Consider the following 11,616-nt stretch of genomic DNA (forward strand, 5'->3'; position numbering starts at 1 on the left):
TTGGGAGATTAAACTTTAATAGAATAAAAATACATTACATGTATTTTATTAATGTGCTTTTTTAATTACGTTTTTAAGGTAAATAATAATAATAAAACATAGAACAGGATAATGGCAAGCTAGCGCATACACGTTCAGAGGGGGCGTCCGTCCGGCCCTGTGTTGTTAGTAAGCGCCGCGGCGTATTTTAAAAGAAAGCGCCCAAATGTTTTAAAAGAAGAAAGCACCAAGTGTGTTAAAGAAGAAAACCCTTAGTGTTATTTTAAAAGAAAAGCAGTGTGAATTTAAACAAACATGCCCGAAAGAAGCAGCAGAACAGCAAATTTAAACAAGCGAAAACAACAAACAAGCCCGTCGTTTTAAAAGAAGCGATCACTCATTACATTTAACCAACACGAAAGACTTTAGTTATATTTACCAGGTTTGAGAAAGCATGTAAGCGGCAAACTTTTAGAAGAAATAGGACGAAACGATCCTGGAGCTCCGACACATGCGACTGCCCTGTTTGAACAACGCGGGTCGGAATGGACGATCGCTAGTCCGGCGTTTGGCGCATGCGCACCCACGCCGACGCCCCTTTAAAAATGGCTACGCCGGCGGAGCGCCTGTTTTAGCAAATAAAACCCCTATAACCGTAATGATTTTAAGTAATGAAGCACATTTCTGTCAATGTGAATAATAAAGTAAAGCGCTCTGAGCATTTTCGATAGCAATAATCAGGAAATAACGCGGTTAATTCTTGTTTAAACGAATGCATGCTCTCACTCTCGTGTGGCGCACGCGCGTAGATCCACACAGCATTTCCTTTATTGAGCCAGCTCGTTGCGTGAAGCTGCTGTCAAATGGCTACCAGGGGAAATTGTTGTCGTGAGGCGAACCGTTGGCCTGGATTGTGAGAAGCATGCCGCCATTCTGGCAGAATGCACACCAATTCTATATTTTATATGCTTATTTGTAAATAGTGTAAAATAATCTATTTCTAATTTAAATAAAAGTCGATCTCTAACCCCCCCCCCCCCCCCCCCCCGGATTGCTTAGCTACAATTAGCTAAATTTATCTACGTATGGTTAATCAAAAGGTATAACCAGAACTTGAAAAGATGTATGACAACACATGCTGATCTTTTATTTAAAATAAGCCTCTTTAACCTCATCGTTTTTAAGCAATGAAACTCTTTTCGGCTAATGTGTTATTTAAAATAAAACATCTTAAGCATCTCCACAACAACGCGTGGACATTAGTGGAGCTGGAAATTACAGCTTCTCGTACAAAAACCGAAACAACCCTATTCTATCAGGTTTTGGCTCCCCCCAATCAGCACTGGCCTCGGCCAAGGCCGCTGCTGAACTAACAACTCCCCCTGAAGGACAAGGCAGTGAGACTCTCTTGCATTCCTCTCCCCCGATCCCAAGGACTTACCGCTCCCTCCCCCCCATCCAACGCCTTCGCCGCTTCATACCCCCAGCGTGAACAGGCGGGTCTGTTGACCAGCGCCTACATGGCTGCAGGACCGGATGGCTGTCTGTCTCTGCTGGACTACCTCCACCACCCCTTTTCCCTCACCCGTTGCAAGTCGTGTCATTTTTATGTTGTAAGGTGTGACCATGTGCTTATGTTGCTGAGGTGTTTTTTTCGGTTCCCACAATGTCCTCCCCACTCCCCAATGTCCTCCTCTCTCCTCATGTTACTCTGTTTCTTTTCTTCTCTTCTCTCCTCCCCTGTCTCCCGGCCGGTCTACCCCCTACTGTGATGTTGTATATGTAAGGTCGGGCGATGGCCTGTTTTTCGCTGGTACTTGTGACTAGTGACATGGTATATTGCAACAGCAATAAAGGGTTTGAATCAAATCAAATCAAATCAAACAAGAATCAGGGAATAACGCTGGAGATCCTTGTTAAAATAACTCCATGTCGCGCTTGTGCGTGCAGCCACGATATCCACACACCACTGTCTTTTATTGAAAACAGGTGAGGCAAGTCGTTTTCGGAACTTTAAAGTGTATAAACTTTAAAGTATAAAACGTGTTATAAAGCACATAGCCAACATTAATTAATAAAGAATTTAAGCATAATAGCCCAGACGTACCACGGCCTATAAGCCGGCAGAAAGAGAGCTATCCTACGGCCTACAAGATAAAAGTATATGGCACCAAATTGGAATCAGTAGTCGTTAAAAGAATAAAATACATTATATGAATTTATCAATGCGACATTTTAAATACGTTTTAAGGGGTCATCGGACGCGTCGAGCTTTTCTAGCTAGAAAGGAAAGAGAGTCGGGCAGTTTTGAATGGTAAAAGCAGTAGTTGTGTATTGTTAACGGTTTATTTTTAACAAAATGTCCTATTTTATAACCGTAAAAACACAGCAATCCTGTTTTTAGGGGGGATTTATGCGTATTGCATGTCTAGACATGTCGATCAGCTAATGTCCGCGGCAGTGGGAAACGGGTCGTAAGCGCGAGAGCTTATGGAGCCGTGAGTGATACGCCTATGAGAAGGAAGCGTCAATTGACAAATTGACAAATTGTTGCAGAGTGCGTGTAACTTCTCGTTTAACCGCTGGTCCTGAGTGTGACAAGCAGACAGACAGCATTCACGCCCCGGCAGAATGCACATTACGTCTATTTGTTAATCAGTTTTATTCGTAAATAGTATAAAATAATATATGTCTAATGGAAATAAAAGTCGATGTCTAACACCACAGCTCTGGGACTCTAGCATAGCCCCGGGCGCCCCGCTGCGGGCCTGTGGGGCTGGATGAAGGATCTAACTTCAATTGCTTAATCAGCAGGGTAAAGTGCCGTAACTTAAACGGGGGTATGACAAATTAGTATAAAGTTTTAAGCCAATAAGATTTAATTAATAAAATAATTTAGTTGTATTTTGTTAGTTTTATTTTCAATAAAACACACCCAGCGCATTATTAATTTAATAGATGCAGGAACTAGTGAGCGGTATTTAGCTACGTACTTCAAAAACATTTTAAAAACTTTGTTAGACTAATACCTTAGTTATTTTAATAATTTAAGGGATAAAAACATTTGTTGTGTTTGTCAATGTGTTATTTTAAGTAAATGCGTTATTTTCCAACGCCAAAAGCCCTGTCATGTTTTAAGTGAGAAATGATATGGACTAGCAACTCTCTCTGGGGGGAGCAACCCCGGTTAGGTACTATTAAGCAGCATTTAGTGATACATGTTGTCATGTGTTGTGCGAGACGTATTAATAAATCTTATTCGTTTTGTATTTTAGATACAAGCTGGATCCAGTCACCAGCCAAACGGCCCGGCGCATCTTTGAGACGGCCACCAAGGACTTGAGTGACCAGAAGTCGTCCTTGGTGGCCGATTACCTCACGCATTCCACTGCAACGGCTGACAAGCACTACCGGATAAAAGTCATGGAATGTGGTGCTGGCCAATAAGCTGCTGAAGAAGCTGGCAGGTGACTCAAGGTAGGCATGTTTTCCGTTTGTCAACACACTTACCAACATCAAGACACAAAACCAAAGCCCTCACCACTGAACAATAACCGTAAAACTTTGTGTGTTTTTTTTTATCCCAGCGCTGACTCCGCAGAGGAAGGATCCAGCTGTTCTGCCCATGGCGCCGCACGGGATGCTGCCCTGGCGTCCAACCAGCAGATGGATCTCCAGGCAGCATTCCATCAGCTCCTTCGAATCCACCCCGTGACCCTGGATGGCGACATCCCAGACAAGACTGTAGGGACACAGGTCGGGCCAGTTTCAGCGACAGCTCTGAGTGCTGGCTGAAGGCCCAGATGAGGATGCGTGTCCAGCATGTCCTGAGTATTGTTTGTAGCACTAATTTTTAAAGCACTTTACTGATAAGCAATCCTATCTACATAGTCTTCCTAACAACAATTTGCTTTGTTCTTGACAGCACACTTTGGCAGACAGCAGCCCACCGAGTCCCGGGTCGACGCTTGGATCATATTGTTTTATAAATGTGAATGGCTGAAGTGTATTATATGAGAGTGCTGTAACTTTTTGGTTTGAAAAATAAGAAAAATTTGAATTACAAAATAAAATGTTCTTAGAAAGTAATTTCATGTAACCACTAGTCTTAAAATTAATTACATCCAACAGTACATTTTTTAGTGTAGGTAAGTAGATGGATCGATAAAATTAAATAATTATTACAAATCACAAATAACTATTACAGTCATGGCCAAAAATATTGGCACTTGTGTCAAAAAACACACCCCTTCTCCTAGAAAATTGTTGCAATTACAGATGCTTTGGCATTGTCATTAATTTCTCTTGTTGGCACTTGAAGAAAACAAAAAGAGGAAGAAGGAAAAACAGGAATCGGAGACATTCCACGCCAAAGGGCACCTGCCCTTCTCATATTGTCTCAAAAACCCAAAGCCAGTCAGAGTGGTCTGGGGGTGATTGTACACCCAAATAGGCCATTTGATCCATGTTGGTCTTAGTCTTTCTCATGATGGTGGGTAAATCTGGGGTGGCTCTTGTGGTTCTCATATGAGGTCTTTGGTGCACATTAAGTGAGGCAGATACAGGCCACCCATTGTGTACCTCTGTGCCATTTAAATGGGCTTGCAATCTGAAGAGGTGTGAGGTCACAGTGATTTAACACTGACCCACTTTTTCTTATGGCCTTGAGCCAGGTCATGACAATATCTTGTGCAGCACTAATGACGTAATGGCATCTGCTCATGTTATCTCATAACTTGAAGCTGTTTGTGCAGCACAACCCACACGGCACCAACAAGACATTGAGAACAATCCCAGCAGCCCTCGGCTCTCTTACCCAATGCTGTTATAAGGGGACCAAACTTCTTTAAATTTCGCTTCCACAGTGGCTTTTGAAAAAAATAAGCAAATCACGCAATGCTATTGAAATTATTAAAACATAGAGATTAACAGTCGGATATGTTTTGTGATTTTAAATGATGAAGTAATATATTGGATATAACATGAATGTATTTCTTATTTCTTTTTTTTTGGGTTTTCTGTGGTGAGAAATGAAAGCTACAGGCATGTAAATATTGCTTCCTGTAGTAACTTGTAAAATGTTCCTCATTGTTAACAATCACATTACATGTGAAGGTGTCAGTCAGTGGAAACGCATAGTGAGGCACGCTGGCCAACCATTGTATTCATTCAGGACCAGCCCATCAAGTAAAGGTTTCAGCACCACGGACAGTGACCTGTGTTAAACTGACCTCAGGTTCCTACATTGGCTCTATGGAATTTTCTGTAAATAATGAAATGCCACTGGCCCCCTACATGCGGAAATGTTTCCCCCTCCCCCAGACTTCTTCAGAGAGCTTTGGAGGACATTGTCTGCACGCTACCAGAGGCAACTAAGAATGTGCTTGAGTTGGGAGGAGGCAGTAGTCCCCATTTTTCCCTCCTGCTGTAGAGGGTCATCGGGAGGAGGTGGGTTTGCTGCTCTCTTTCGTGTCTCCTCAGCAGGTGGCTCTTAGAGATTTGTCTGAGAAAGGTCTGTTCCAGGTTTGTGTTAAAGTGCTGCATTTTCGGGCACTGAGTGGACTGGCAGATTCTAGGTGGTCAGGTTTGTTGAGGCCTGGATCTTCCCCGCAGGGATGTTGGAGGTCCCTGTACAAGCCCCCCATTGAGAAGCACACGGTGGGTCTTTTATTCTACATCATAGATAATGCGAACCTTCATATAAGTAAGAGGTAATATTTTGCTCAGTATCAGTTCAAGTTCAAATACTTCAGGTTTTTTATTTGACAAAACACATAAAATTGTCATGCAAAGTCATTGATTTATTTTTAAAACTATTGCACTGTGATACATTTAACATCATATTTTCAGTTCTGCCAAATCTCTTATTGACAGCTTAGTGGTTTTCCAATGGCTTGTGGCGTCACATGGTGGTCGAAAATGATATTACAGGCTTTTGTTGAAATTACATTAAAATTCATCTGGAATGTATTGATTTATGCTGTAATTAATGATGCAAATTAACACAGATGGGACCATTTTGACCCAAAACAGCTAGTTGGAGGGTAGCAATCCTCCAGATTGCAAAGGTCAAGATACTAAAACCTGGAAAAGTACAAAGGACTGGAGCAAAAGAATAACAGTGAAAGCTGTCAGAAACAGGCAGGAAACTCTGCATGGATGTTTTGGAAGAGGTAGATGGTCCAGTTGGCTGTATTAGTCAGTCTGCTGAGAAACATAGCGCCAGATAATGAATAAAGATAGAAAGTGTGAATAAAGATAAAACATTTTGATTGTATTTGCGAAGCGATGCTGGATGCGCTGAGCTCGCCGGGAAGGTCATGTGGTCCGCATTCCCTCCCCATGCACACGTGATCAGCTCAATCACACCGAAATTGTCGGTTTGCTGCCCTTCAGGGAAACAATCTAAAGGGTGTTACGGGAAAAGTAATCGATGCAAGAGCCAATGATGTTCTCCTGGTGCCTACCCGTGTTTATGTTATCGTTACTGACACAAACAATGATGAACGATAATAAGCATATTTGTGGCCACTGCCCCGTGTACAATCTGCCACTGAAGATCCACCGTGTGCTTCTCAATGGGGGGCTTGTACAGGGACCTCCAACATCCCTGCGGGGAAGATCCAGGCCTCAACAAACCTGACCACCTAGAATCTGCCAGTCCACTCAGTGCCCGAAAATGCAGCACTTTAACACAAACCTGGAACAGACCTTTCTCAGACAAATCTCTAAGAGCCACCTGCTGAGGAGACACGAAAGAGAGCAGCAAACCCACCTCCTCCCGATGACCCTCTACAGCAGGAGGGAAAAATGGGGACTACTGCCTCCTCCCAACTCAAGCACATTCTTAGTTGCCTCTGGTAGCGTGCAGACAATGTCCTCCAAAGCTCTCTGAAGAAGTCTGGGGGAGGGGGAAACATTTCCGCATGTAGGGGGCCAGTGGCATTTCATTATTTACAGAAAATTCCATAGAGCCAATGTAGGAACCTGAGGTCAGTTTAACACAGGTCACTGTCCGTGGTGCTGAAACCTTTACTTGATGGGCTGGTCCTGAATGAATACAATGGTTGGCCAGCGTGCCTCACTATGCGTTTCCACTGACTGACACCTTCACATGTAATGTGATTGTTAACAATGAGGAACATTTTACAAGTTACTACAGGAAGCAATATTTACATGCCTGTAGCTTTCATTTCTCACCACAGAAAACCCAAAAAAAAAGAAATAAGAAATACATTCATGTTATATCCAATATATTACTTCATCATTTAAAATCACAAAACATATCCGACTGTTAATCTCTATGTTTTAATAATTTCAATAGCATTGCGTGATTTGCTTATTTTTTTCAAAAGCCACTGTGGAAGCGAAATTTAAAGAAGTTTGGTCCCCTTATAACAGCATTGGGTAAGAGAGCCGAGGGCTGCTGGGATTGTTCTCAATGTCTTGTTGGTGCCGTGTGGGTTGTGCTGCACAAACAGCTTCAAGTTATGAGATAACATGAGCAGATGCCATTACGTCATTAGTGCTGCACAAGATATTGTCATGACCTGGCTCAAGGCCATAAGAAAAAGTGGGTCAGTGTTAAATCACTGTGACCTCACACCTCTTCAGATTGCAAGCCCATTTAAATGGCACAGAGGTACACAATGGGTGGCCTGTATCTGCCTCACTTAATGTGCACCAAAGACCTCATATGAGAACCACAAGAGCCACCCCAGATTTACCCACCATCATGAGAAAGACTAAGACCAACATGGATCAAATGGCCTATTTGGGTGTACAATCACCCCCAGACCACTCTGACTGGCTTTGGGTTTTTGAGACAATATGAGAAGGGCAGGTGCCCTTTGGCGTGGAATGTCTCCGATTCCTGTTTTTCCTTCTTCCTCTTTTTGTTTTCTTCAAGTGCCAACAAGAGAAATTAATGACAATGCCAAAGCATCTGTAATTGCAACAATTTTCTAGGAGAAGGGGTGTGTTTTTTGACACAAGTGCCAATATTTTTGGCCATGACTGTAATAGTTATTTGTGATTTGTAATAATTATTTAATTTTATCGATCCATCTACTTACCTACACTAAAAAATGTACTGTTGGATGTAATTAATTTTAAGACTAGTGGTTACATGAAATTACTTTCTAAGAACATTTTATTTTGTAATTCAAATTTTTCTTATTTTTCAAACCAAAAAGTTACAGCACTCTCATATAATACACTTCAGCCATTCACATTTATAAAACAATATGATCCAAGCGTCGACCCGGGACTCGGTGGGCTGCTGTCTGCCAAAGTGTGCTGTCAAGAACAAAGCAAATTGTTGTTAGGAAGACTATGTAGATAGGATTGCTTATCAGTAAAGTGCTTTAAAAATTAGTGCTACAAACAATACTCAGGACATGCTGGACACGCATCCTCATCTGGGCCTTCAGCCAGCACTCAGAGCTGTCGCTGAAACTGGCCCGACCTGTGTCCCTACAGTCTTGTCTGGGATGTCGCCATCCAGGGTCACGGGGTGGATTCGAAGGAGCTGATGGAATGCTGCCTGGAGATCCATCTGCTGGTTGGACGCCAGGGCAGCATCCCGTGCGGCGCCATGGGCAGAACAGCTGGATCCTTCCTCTGCGGAGTCAGCGCTGGGATAAAAAAAAACACACAAAGTTTTACGGTTATTGTTCAGTGGTGAGGGCTTTGGTTTTGTGTCTTGATGTTGGTAAGTGTGTTGACAAACGGAAAACATGCCTACCTTGAGTCACCTGCCAGCTTCTTCAGCAGCTTATTGGCCAGCACCACATTCCATGACTTTTATCCGGTAGTGCTTGTCAGCCGTTGCAGTGGAATGCGTGAGGTAATCGGCCACCAAGGACGACTTCTGGTCACTCAAGTCCTTGGTGGCCGTCTCAAAGATGCGCCGGGCCGTTTGGCTGGTGACTGGATCCAGCTTGTATCTAAAATACAAAACGAATAAGATTTATTAATACGTCTCGCACAACACATGACAACATGTATCACTAAATGCTGCTTAATAGTACCTAACCGGGGTTGCTCCCCCCAGAGAGAGTTGCTAGTCCATATCATTTCTCACTTAAAACATGACAGGGCTTTTGGCGTTGGAAAATAACGCATTTACTTAAAATAACACATTGACAAACACAACAAATGTTTTTATCCCTTAAATTATTAAAATAACTAAGGTATTAGTCTAACAAAGTTTTTAAAATGTTTTTGAAGTACGTAGCTAAATACCGCTCACTAGTTCCTGCATCTATTAAATTAATAATGCGCTGGGTGTGTTTTATTGAAAATAAAACTAACAAAATACAACTAAATTATTTTATTAATTAAATCTTATTGGCTTAAAACTTTATACTAATTTGTCATACCCCCGTTTAAGTTACGGCACTTTACCCTGCTGATTAAGCAATTGAAGTTAGATCCTTCATCCAGCCCCACAGGCCCGCAGCGGGGCGCCCGGGGCTATGCTAGAGTCCCAGAGCTGTGGTGTTAGACATCGACTTTTATTTCCATTAGACATATATTATTTTATACTATTTACGAATAAAACTGATTAACAAATAGACGTAATGTGCATTCTGCCGGGGCGTGAATGCTGTCTGTCTGCTTGTCACACTCAGGACCAGCGGTTAAACGAGAAGTTACACGCACTCTGCAACAATTTGTCAATTTGTCAATTGACGCTTCCTTCTCATAGGCGTATCACTCACGGCTCCATAAGCTCTCGCGCTTACGACCCGTTTCCCACTGCCGCGGACATTAGCTGATCGACATGTCTAGACATGCAATACGCATAAATCCCCCCTAAAAACAGGATTGCTGTGTTTTTACGGTTATAAAATAGGACATTTTGTTAAAAATAAACCGTTAACAATACACAACTACTGCTTTTACCATTCAAAACTGCCCGACTCTCTTTCCTTTCTAGCTAGAAAAGCTCGACGCGTCCGATGACCCCTTAAAACGTATTTAAAATGTCGCATTGATAAATTCATATAATGTATTTTATTCTTTTAACGACTACTGATTCCAATTTGGTGCCATATACTTTTATCTTGTAGGCCGTAGGATAGCTCTCTTTCTGCCGGCTTATAGGCCGTGGTACGTCTGGGCTATTATGCTTAAATTCTTTATTAATTAATGTTGGCTATGTGCTTTATAACACGTTTTATACTTTAAAGTTTATACACTTTAAAGTTCCGAAAACGACTTGCCTCACCTGTTTTCAATAAAAGACAGTGGTGTGTGGATATCGTGGCTGCACGCACAAGCGCGACATGGAGTTATTTTAACAAGGATCTCCAGCGTTATTCCCTGATTCTTGTTTGATTTGATTTGATTTGATTCAAACCCTTTATTGCTGTTGCAATATACCATGTCACTAGTCACAAGTACCAGCGAAAAACAGGCCATCGCCCGACCTTACATATACAACATCACAGTAGGGGGTAGACCGGCCGGGAGACAGGGGAGGAGAGAAGAGAAGAAAAGAAACAGAGTAACATGAGGAGAGAGGAGGACATTGGGGAGTGGGGAGGACATTGTGGGAACCGAAAAAAACACCTCAGCAACATAAGCACATGGTCACACCTTACAACATAAAAATGACACGACTTGCAACGGGTGAGGGAAAAGGGGTGGTGGAGGTAGTCCAGCAGAGACAGACAGCCATCCGGTCCTGCAGCCATGTAGGCGCTGGTCAACAGACCCGCCTGTTCACGCTGGGGGTATGAAGCGGCGAAGGCGTTGGATGGGGGGGAGGGAGCGGTAAGTCCTTGGGATCGGGGGAGAGGAATGCAAGAGAGTCTCACTGCCTTGTCCTTCAGGGGGAGTTGTTAGTTCAGCAGCGGCCTTGGCCGAGGCCAGTGCTGATTGGGGGGAGCCAAAACCTGATAGAATAGGGTTGTTTCGGTTTTTGTACGAGAAGCTGTAATTTCCAGCTCCACTAATGTCCACGCGTTGTTGTGGAGATGCTTAAGATGTTTTATTTTAAATAACACATTAGCCGAAAAGAGTTTCATTGCTTAAAAACGATGAGGTTAAAGAGGCTTATTTTAAATAAAAGATCAGCATGTGTTGTCATACATCTTTTCAAGTTCTGGTTATACCTTTTGATTAACCATACGTAGATAAATTTAGCTAATTGTAGCTAAGCAATCCGGGGGGGGGGGGGGGGGGGGGGGGGGGGGTTAGAGATCGACTTTTATTTAAATTAGAAATAGATTATTTTACACTATTTACAAATAAGCATATAAAATATAGAATTGGTGTGCATTCTGCCAGAATGGCGGCATGCTTCTCACAATCCAGGCCAACGGTTCGCCTCACGACAACAATTTCCCCTGGTAGCCATTTGACAGCAGCTTCACGCAACGAGCTGGCTCAATAAAGGAAATGCTGTGTGGATCTACGCGCGTGCGCCACACGAGAGTGAGAGCATGCATTCGTTTAAACAAGAATTAACCGCGTTATTTCCTGATTATTGCTATCGAAAATGCTCAGAGCGCTTTACTTTATTATTCACATTGACAGAAATGTGCTTCATTACTTAAAATCATTACGGTTATAGGGGTTTTATTTGCTAAAACAGGCGCTCCGCCGGCGTAGCCATTTTTAAAGGGG

General features: G+C 42.7%; 1 pseudogene; it reads right to left on the reverse strand.

Annotated features, from left to right (window-relative positions):
- LOC125726458 (intersectin-2-like) overlaps positions 1-9,689 on the reverse strand; it is a 155,924-nt pseudogene extending 146,235 nt beyond the window's left edge.
- Between the last annotated feature and the right edge of the window lie 1,927 nt (positions 9,690-11,616).

This window comes from Brienomyrus brachyistius, unplaced genomic scaffold, assembly GCF_023856365.1.
Source record: "Brienomyrus brachyistius isolate T26 unplaced genomic scaffold, BBRACH_0.4 scaffold72, whole genome shotgun sequence".
NCBI lineage: Eukaryota > Metazoa > Chordata > Actinopteri > Osteoglossiformes > Mormyridae > Brienomyrus > Brienomyrus brachyistius.